This window comes from Osmerus mordax, chromosome 4 (genome assembly GCF_038355195.1).
Source record: "Osmerus mordax isolate fOsmMor3 chromosome 4, fOsmMor3.pri, whole genome shotgun sequence".
NCBI lineage: Eukaryota > Metazoa > Chordata > Actinopteri > Osmeriformes > Osmeridae > Osmerus > Osmerus mordax.
The window spans coordinates 11,157,528-11,168,212 of NC_090053.1; the positions used below are offsets into that span (position 1 = coordinate 11,157,528).

At 43.6% G+C, this 10,685-nt stretch overlaps 1 pseudogene; it reads left to right on the forward strand.

Moving 5' to 3' along the window:
- Nucleotides 1–871: 871 nt before the first annotated feature.
- LOC136941701 (piggyBac transposable element-derived protein 4-like) lies at nt 872–9,165 on the forward strand (annotated as a pseudogene).
- The last annotated feature ends 1,520 nt before the right edge of the window (nt 9,166–10,685 follow it).

Sequence of the window (10,685 nt, forward strand, 5' to 3'; positions counted from 1 at the left end):
TTTCCTCAAGGATCACAATGACTCTTGCTTAGAGACTTGTTGCTCTTGTGGTTAGTGGTAACTGACTTAAATCTTTGTACTCGCTGTGATATATTGTTTTTATTATTGTTGCTTGCTTTTTCCACAGGTACACTTGCACTTATAGCGGTTCATGCTGTTTAATTGTAACTTGTTTAACTACATGCTCTTATGGTTCTTCCCTTTGGCACTTATTTTGGTTGGTCACAATGTGTGCTTCATGTTTTGGCTACTCGCAATGTTTTGTGGCTATCTTGTTGTTATGATCAGTGACCTATGCACTTTGTAAAGCTTTCTCTTGGAAGTCGCTTTGGATAAAAGCGTCTGCTAAATGAATAAATTTAAATGTAGATCATTTGTGCCTCTGATTGAACTCAGACTAGACTAAAACTTAAGTGTGTAGGTGCAGCATCTCCCATCCACGACCCCACACAGGACTCAAGTTCATAGACACAAAAAAACTATTTCAGACAAAGCAAACTAAATTTCAGACAAAACAAACACTTCTTCAAAGCATTGTTTACAAATGGGGAATACAGTCTATAAAGGTGCTGCAAGTGACAGTATACCCAGTTCTCTCTTTGCTGAAATCATGAGTGCACATTTCAGTGCCCAACAGGTCATAGATCTGATTCATTCAGATGTCCAGGAGGAACAAGAAAATGATTTAGAGGAGATATCAGAAGAAGAAGATGGGGAAGAATACAATCCAGACCATGATGAATCATCTTCAGATGAAGAAGAAATCCCCCAAGCTGAACGAGAGACATTTTTGGCAAAGCACAGCCAAATTACATGGTGCTCGTCACCATATGACGACCAGGGAAGGATGGCAGCACAAAATATCATAAGGATGACCCCAGGGCCCACAAGACATGCAGTTGCCCATGCCCAGGACATCGTCTCAACATTCAACTTGTTTATCACACCAGCCATCGAAAAAATAGTCCTAGAAATTACAAATTTGGAGGGTTTGCGTAAATATGGAGACGGCTGGAAAAGGATGGATGAGATTGATCTGCATGCCTATATAGGGCTGCTAATCTTAGCAGGTGTGTACAGGTTCCGAGGTGAGGCTACACATAGTCTCTGGGATGCAGAGAGTGGAAGGGCAATTTTCCGTGCCACAATGCCACTGAAAGTCTTTCACACATTCTCAAGAATGCAAGGTTTTCGTGAGTCAAGACCTGCAAGACGTGTAAGAGACAAATTGGCGGCCATAAGAGATGTCTGGGAGAAGTGGGTGGAGCGTCTGCCGTACCTCTAAACCCTGGGCCTGAAGTAACAGTGGATGAGCAACTGGTTCCATTTAGAGGTCGCTGTCCTTTCCGGCAGTATATGCCCAGCAAGCCAGCGAGGTATGGCATCAAGATATGGGTGGCCTGTGATGCACAATCCAGCTACGCTTGGAAGAGGCAAGTTTATACGGGGAAGCCAACCAGTGGAGGCCCGGAGAAGAAGCAGGGGATGCAAGTTGTGCTGGATGTGACAGATGGACTGAAGGGGCATAATGTAACATGTGACAATTTCTTCACTTCCTATGAACTCGGCCAGCAGCTCCTGAAGAAAAACATTACCATGGTTGGCACAGTAAGAAAAAACAAGCCCGAGCTCCCCCCTGCACTCCTCGCAACAAGGGGGAGAGAGGTCTTTTCATCCAAGTTTGCCTTCACCCCCACCACCACTCTAGTTTCTTACCTTCCAAAGAGGAACAAGTATGTGGTCCTCCTGAGCACACTGCACAAAACGCCTGAGATCAGTGATCATGAGGACAGGAAGCCAGCCATCATCCTGGACTACAACCACAACAAAGTAGGCCTGGACAACCTGGACAAGGTGATTGGAACTTACAGCTGCAGGAGGATGACTGCCCGCTGGCCCCTGGTCATCTTCCATAACATCATCGATGTGTCCTCATACAATTCCTTTGTGATATGGAACAAGATCAACCCTACCTGGATGCCTGATAAGCGGAACAAGAGGAGGGTGTTCCTGGAGCAGCTTGGAAAGGCTCTTGTAACCCCACACATTCAAAGAAGGGACGCCTCCCCCACACAGCAGCATCGGCAGCGCTTGTGAAAGCTGTTCAGGGGGCTGAATCTTGTCCTGATCCACCTGCGGCTGCAGCTGGGCCAGGCAAGAGGAGGAGATGCCAATTCTGCCCCTCAAAGAAAGACTGTAAAACTAATACTATGTGCTGCACATGTGAGAAATTCATCTGCAAAGTCCATGCGCACACATTTGCATACTGTCCTACATGTGCTGAATAGAGTTGAGTGATTTATGTTCTTCATGTTATTGCTTTGAATCTATTATTTTATTTGTATTTATTGTTTATGTTCATACACCTTGTGGGTGGTGGCAATGGTTAGAAAAATTGAAGAAGACTAGTATTTTGCAGTTTTGCAGAATTCCTCATTGTACAGTATGCTTTGGCACCATGTTGCCAAAAAGGTTCAAAACTGTTGTTGTTTCCTTTCTATAAAATGCATTCAAAACTACTTTATGTACATTTCTGACACTTTCTTAGGCTATACAAGTGCTATCTCTTGCTAAACAATTAATGTTTACACCTATGCAGTACTTTCACCAATAATAATAAACCTCTACTTTAGTAAAGAAAACTATTATGACAAATGTGTTCACTGATTAAATGAAGTCTTTCTGCAATCTGAAGAAGCAAAACCCATTCACAAAGTTTGTGATGACTGACAGGTTGTTTCTTCATGAAAAATAGATTTGGGGATTAAAATTCAATTGAGCTGCTGTATTTTAGGGGTTTGGTGAAGGTGGGTCATTTTTGACCCTAAGGACAATGGGAGTGTACACAATGTTAAGACAACACGAGGGTTAACAGAGTGAGAGTGCAAAACCCTCATTTGAAAGCCACTCACTGCTTTCTACATAGGGAGGCACTGGTAGCGAAGACGCTCCCGAAGAAACTCTCTGATTTACTGGACAGAGCAGTAGATGTAGTTAATTTCATAAAGGCACGCCCACTGAAGAGCCGTCTGTTTTTGATTTTGTGCAAGGAAATGGGATCGGAACATCAGAGTTTGTTGCTACATACGGCCGTTCGATGGCTGTCACGCAGCAAGGTTTTGGCACGACTCTATGAACTGAGGGAAGAGTTAAACACAAAAAAAGAATGTAATAACTCAATACATTAATGAATTAATTTATAAAAGTTTATCTGGATACCAACTTCATTTCTTGTTTGTTTGCTTTATGCATTATACACATTTACAACTGTAATATCAATTCAATACATCAATTAATTCATTTATAAGTATCTGGATACCAACTTCATTTCTTGTTTGTTTGCTTCTTGCATTATACACACTTCCAACTTTTGGCACCCTGCTCAGCTTCATACATGACGCTTTTGTTTGCGTTGCTTGGATGTGCAAGAGAGGATGTCTGTGTCATCAACAGGGTTTCCACAGTAACATCCCCCAGGTACCTTCTCAAAGTTAGCACTTGAGGAGAGGTGTGGCACAGTACACCATTCCCCCAACAACTCAGGCAGTACCCCTGTTCTAATGAATTCTTCCACCCTAGTGTAGGACTCATCAAAAAAGTATATATCAAATTTGACTTGTTGCATAAAACGTTATTGTGGTGTCTACAAAAAAAAAATCCATATATTACCTCAGCTATATGCATTTGGGCCTGCAGTTGGTACATGTAACTATGATCTTGCTTGAGGGTCATACCTTCCGCAGTCACAGTAAGGCAGAAAAGTGGGTCGCTGACACATTCCCTGAGAGCAGGGCCATTAGCATTAAAAGGTCACTTTATTTACATTTAGCAGATGCTCTTATCCAGAGCGACTTACAGTAAGTACAGGGACATTCCGCCGAGGCAAGTAGGGTGAAGTGCCTTGCCCAAGGACACAACGTCATTTGGCACGGCCAGGAATCAAACCAGTGACCTTCTGATTACTAGCCCTATTCTTTAACCGCTCAGCCACCTGACTCCCCCATTTCAAGCACACCAGTTCCATGGCAATCACAGGTCACCACACCATCTGGCGATGCTCCTAGCCATGGTAGGTCCGGGTTGATAATGAGCTCTGATGACTCTCGGGGAGACTCTCGGGGAGAGTCCAGGTTGGGTTAGGCAGATTGCAGCCAATCACCTTCTCAGCAGTGCGGATGATACACTGCAGTCTGCTCTTGTCCTTGGCAGTGGCAGCAGCGTACCAGATGATGATGAAAGAGGTGAGGATGGACTCAAAGATGGCTGTGTAGAAGTGCACCATCATTGTCTTTGGCAGGTTGAATTTCTTCAGCTGCCGTAGGAAGTATATCCTCTGTTGTGCTTTTTTGGTGAGGGAGCTGATGTTCAAATCTCACTTGAGGTCCTGGGAGAGGATGGTGCCCAGGAAGCGGAAGGACTCCACAGTGTTGACTGGGGAGTCGCACATGATGGGGGTGAGTGGGGCTGTATTCTTCCTGAAGTCCACAACCATCTCCACTGTCTAAAGAGCATTGGGACTCATTCACCAATATCATCCTTAGTTATTTCTTACATTTGTTCTTAAGAAAGTTCAGAAGAAAAGTATACGTGTGATTCATGACGTGTTCCTAAACAGCAGAATTGTTCGCAGGTGTGGTCTTCGAATTATGAATCCCAATATGTCGTAAGTTGAAAGCTCGTGCCCCGCTCCTATTTAGCATAGGTAAACGCCCCGTTAATTCCCATAAAAGGGCATGAGATGGCAGGGCCATGTCCACTCTCAGAGAAATGCAGTGTGCGAATTATACAATGACAATCGGGGGGGGTCAACTCAGTGCCCCCCCCAGGGACGAAGTTGATCCCCGCCGCCGCCCCAACCAAGTAAACGGCACAACAATGGCCCACACGAACGCACTACTAAAACTACAAACACTATTGTTTGTTGTCATTTCTTTCTGAAATAAAAAAGTTGATCTTTACAAAATTACCAGAGGAACATCTGACTGTTCATCACAAAATAAGGTTGTTGGAAATCTCTCAAGATTCTGACAAGCAACGAGACTGACAAATGAAGCTATCTTGCTTGATATAGAGCTAGCGATAGCTATCTTTTAAGTTGGTGGTTAACCATGTTCTATCATTAACATTCTTGTGAATATTCTACAGCCAATTGCCATTACAAATACATTTGTGACAGATTTTTGGGGTATTAGATAGCAAACTTGCCTTTCTTGCACTTTCTCACGACGTAGAACCCACCGCTACACTGAGGTGATTCAACAAGTTTCTGTATTGCACACTGCCTGGTCACTCGCGTGCGGTGTTTCTTGAGTTTTATTGTACACTGGTCACTTGCGCTGTGTTTATTGAGTGAATTTTTACTGTGACAGTCAGTGTAATAGTGTGTGATATTCCCTGCCATAAAGTCAACATTTCTGTGTATCGCCAACCTGTTATTGAATGAATATGGTAACTATATTGTGATATTTACGATTACAGGTAAGAACGATATATATATATATGTATCGACCCCCCTACCTGTGGTTTTTACCTCTTGGGGGGGTCCGAGCTTTATACGGGGGGGTCAGACCCCCCGTATAAGGCTCAAGTTAGCGACAAACGACACATCATATTTAGCGTCAGCGGTGGATACACAGCAGTAAATAAACAATGCATGGAATGCAATTACTCATGCAGTGAACGCTGTATCTGGAGAAGTGTGCAGAACTGATAAAGTGAAAAAGAAATGGTTTGATCTGAAATCTCAGGCAAACAAACATATTTCAAAAGATAGAAGATAGTCAAGGAAGATGCGTTCCCTCCTCAGGGCACGATCTGTAAAATTCTGCAGCAGCAATAAATACACTTGTGTGATGTAGTCCTATAGTGTGCGGAATAGGCCTACTTTGTGTTTATTTATTAAAACAAAGAAACATAATTATGTGTAAAATATTGAAAATTATTAGTTGCAAAATTTTAAAGGAGAGAAATATTCCATTTTAAATTAGAACGGGCAAAAGCGGTATAACTACTTATTTTGCGCAAACATGTCAGCTCTCAATTGTGTGTAAGAGTGCTCTTGGGTGTGCGTAAATTCTGTTCTTACCTAAGAACAAATCCAACATAAGAAAACATTGGTGAATGCCAGAATCTTCGTTAAAACTGCGTAAGTGGGGTATAAGAACACATTTGTTCTTAAGAACAATTGGTGAATGAGGCCCATTGAGCTCTAAGTTGTTCTGGCTACACCAGGGGTCTCATTTATAAAGCTTGCGTACGCACAAAACGGGGCTGACAATGTGCGTATGCCACTTTCCACGCAAAGGTTGTGATTTATAAAAAACAAACTTGACGGGGGAATGTGCGGTCCTCCACGCAAACTCTGACCCTCCCGTAGGCCTACGCACATTTTGGAAACAGTTGGAATTGGCGACGCAGATGACCGTACTGTAGTCAGACTGCAGAAAGTGAATGTGGGAAGAAAATTACTCGTAATATTTATATATTTTGTTTTCCTCACACACGTTTTTTTCACTCGATTTCATCATTATCATGAAGATTAAATCCAGCAGTGTTATTTGCGCTTGTACTGAGTGATAATTGTTACATAAACACCCTGTACAATCCAACTCAAATTTTAAATAAAATTCAGCGCTGTATGTCTCACCATCAGATTGAGATACGCGAGCCCGACTGCATGGAATACAGGATAACATCACATATCCTACCTTTAGATAACTGCAGAACACATTGTATAACTAAATATATTTCTTTAATACTGTGCATATATCATCATATGTCAAAAACTGGAAATACAGTCGCTAAGCTCCCGCGCAATCGCTACACTCTACGTCCTCGTTATCAGTCCAGACTTCAATAGACTACTGTTCAATAACAAAACGCTTTTGTTTTCAAATTGTATCTCGACTCGCGGTATCACTGGCACAGTTGACGCCACTCGCACTGTTTTTTTTATTGGTGATCCACCGGCCACCAAATTATGTGGTTTTCGGGCCTCCGCCAATAGGCTAACAGTGTCTGAGAAGTTGTCATGCGCCATGATTCACCGTAAAGAACAATCGCATGGTCATTTATGAGGTGCTTTGCGTTGACTATTTATGGTCAAAAATGGGCGTGTTTAGGGCAGGGTAAAATGCAGATTCACGTATGCACACTTAGGTAGTCTGTGATTATTTTTTTGGCCTATGCCATTTTAGGCTTTTGGGCATACGTACACTTTTAGTAAGAATCCTACGCACAGTTTTATAAATGAGACCCCTGGTCACCAGGTTGTCAGCTTCCCACCTGTAATCAGACTCGTCCCCGTCAGAGATGAGCCCAATGAGGGTGGTGTCGTCCGCAAACTTCAGAAGTTTGACAGACGGATGACTGGAGGTGCAGCTGTTGGTGTACAGGGGTACTCGTAAATGCTTTGGGAAAGCAACAACAAAGATGACCGTGGTAAAGTTAGTTTGAAGTTCGATATTCAACAGATATTTGGACGCCCAGTTTTGTGTTGTTTTAACCGGTGTTTAGCACCGCTAAAGGCCGATATATACTTCCGCGTTTTTCGAAAAACGGACACATGGGAACGCCCTCGTCTCCTTGGAACGCCCTCTACGAGCTCTCCGTCAGCCCTCAGAGAGCCCCAGAGAGCTCGACGTGCACCTCCTGAATTTTCTAACTATCCGTCGTAATTTTGTAGTGCGACGGAACTTGGCTGTGATTGGTCAGTGTTAAGAACCGCTTGCGTCAGAGGCGGGGGCGGGGTTGCCGTGATAAACAGGAGGAACAGAGTCCTTTGACCGCCATTGATGTAAGTTTTTACAATTCATATTCATATTCAGCATCTGAATTAAAATGTGACGAGAAATGGGCAGTGTAGTTGCTGAAAATGTGCGTATTTTATTGATGAAACGGCTAATTTGTAAATTTGCTCCGACTTCTTGATAACCTAGGTAAATAAACACTCCACGACGACTTACAAAAAACCGTTGCGCCACCTACTCTTCTGGCGGTGAATTGTTTTCAGCACCCACAGCCTACGGAGAACCATAAACAAAGTCTATCCGTCCGTATCCGTGCGTATCCGTGCGCCAGCCCATCCGTAAACGGAGACGCAGAAGTATATTTCGGCCTTAAGACCGTCCGCTTAGCCAATGATTTTGGCTGCCTAAACAACGCGTATGTTTAGGGACCATCAACAAATTACAAATTTCAAAAGTCAGGGGCTTTTCAACAACATGAACTAGAAGGGTCAAAATGATGTTAAACTGTTGAAGATGTATGCATTCATGCTGCACAGCCTTTATTTTGTTCTCCACATCACCCTCATTGGGCTCCACACCACCCTCATTGGGCTCATCTCTGGTGGAGACGAGTCTGATTATAGATGGGAAGCGGCCAACCTGGTGACCTGGTGCAGCCAGAACAACATAGAGCTCAATGCTCTTAAGGCAGTGGAGATGGTTGTGGATTTCAGGAACAATACAGCCCCACTCACCCCCATTACCCCGTGTGAATCCCCAGTCAACACTGTGGAGTCCTTCCGCTTCCTGGGCACTATACTCTCCCAGGACCTCAAGTGGGAACTGAACATCAGCTCCCTCACCAAGAAAGCACAACAGAGGATGTACTTCCTACGGCAGCTGAAGAAATTCAACCTGCCAAAGTCAATGATGGTGCACTTCTACATAGCCATCATTGAGTCCATCCTCACCTCCTCCATCACCATCTGGTACGCTGCTGCCACTGCCAAGGACAAGAGCAGGCTGCAGCGTATCATCCGCACTGCTGAGAAGGTGATTGGCTGCAATCTGCCTACCCTCGAGGACCTGCACACCTCGAGGACCCTGAGGCGAGCAAGGAAGATTGTGGCCGACTCCTCCCACCCTGGTCACTCCCTGTTTCAGTCACTATAGTATGGTTTATTTTAATCTAATTCCATTGCTAGTTATGTACCCCTAGTTTGCTAGTTATGTACCCTTAGTATAGTTAGTCCTCATATTAAAATTTTAGATTCCTATATGTTTAATGTTTGCACCTTCCTGCCAAAGAAAATTCCTTGTCTGTGCAAACTTTCATGGCGAATAAAACCCATTCTGATTCAGATTCAGAAAACACCCTTTTTTCTGAGTCAGATGACTCCCTGTGACCCCGTTAGGATGTGTTTTCTGTGGCAGTTAGAACTAGAATCTCAGCTAGTGTTTTAATGTAGTTTTGATTTTCAATCACCTGTTTCTTATTTTTCTCACCCATTATTCCTAACATTTAGATATTTTTTTCACTCATTTGCTTGTTTTCTGCCCATGCAAACATTGCATTTACATGGCTTTCAGATCTGGCATGAGAACAGAAACCACTGTCTTTCATTGTGGCCTTTTTCCAATTACGATACCCATTAATTGGGGTCAAAACAGTCTTTGGGGCATCAGGTAGAGAGAAATGTCAACAGGGGAAACGATAAGCTGCATCTTTGGACTGCGAGTATTCCACATTTATTAATTTAATTCATTTAGCTTTTATCCAAAGTGCCTTCCAAGAGAGAGCTTTACAAAAAGTGCAGAGGTCAATGATCATAAACAACTAGATAGCCCCCAAACCATTGCGGGTAACCAAAACATGAAGCATGCAAATAGGTGCCAATGGGAAGAACCAGAAGACTATGTAGTTAAACAAATTACAGTTAAACAACATGAACCTCGAAAGTGCTGTGTACCTGGAGGAAAGCAAGCAACAATAATATAATTCACAGCGAGCACAAGTAGTTAAATCAGTTACAACTAACCAAAAAGTGCAACAAGTCCCTCAATAAGTGTAATTGTGTTCCCGGGGAAATAAACTAACATCTGATCCAACAAATCTTTCCTAAGTACCGTTGTACTCCCGGAACAACTGCGTCTTTAGCCTTTTCTTGAAGGTGGAGAGACAGTCAGTGTCTCTGATGGAGGTGGGGAGATGATTCCACCATTGGGGGGCCAGACAGAAGAAGAGCTTGGACTGGGAGCGGGTGCTCTTGAGAGGTGGACCAACAGACATTTGTCAGAAGAAAAGGTGGCGGGTACTTCTATCTTCTTGAGGATATCTCTGTCCATCTCATAGTGACCTCCTCCGTGTCATCACCCCTGTTCTTATTATTGAGGTGTCCCTCTACTGATCTGACTCTCTTCCTCTGTTAACACATCATCCAAGTCCATAACCAGGAGGATAGTGTGTCTCTGTGTCCTGGAGGACACAGAGACACACTGCATACTATCTCCTGTTTAACCAGCTCAGTAGTGTCCGCTACAGGGTCATGTCTCCACCATCCTGGAGTGTCGACCACAGTGACCTGCCTCCCTGCTACTTCTCTCTGTCTCTACATACACTGAGCAGTTGTCCTCAGGTCAAACTCCTCTCTGCCCAGGATGGTGTTTCCTGATGAACTCTGTCTGTCTTTTCTCCCCCCCCCCCCCCCCCCAGCAGCACAATCCTTAGCTCTGAGAGATGACAGGTGATTCACCTGTCACAGAGAATTGGCGAGAGAGAGAGACAAAGAGGGAGAAAGAGAAAAGAGAAAACAGAGAGAAAGGTAGGTAGTTTAATTAATCTTTTTCATAGCGTTTCAAATGCTAACATGGTACACTTCCTGTTCGTGGTAACGTTTTTTGGACTGAAACACTGAAATTAAGACTTTACCTGAAGCCATTGTTGATTCTCCTCCGGTT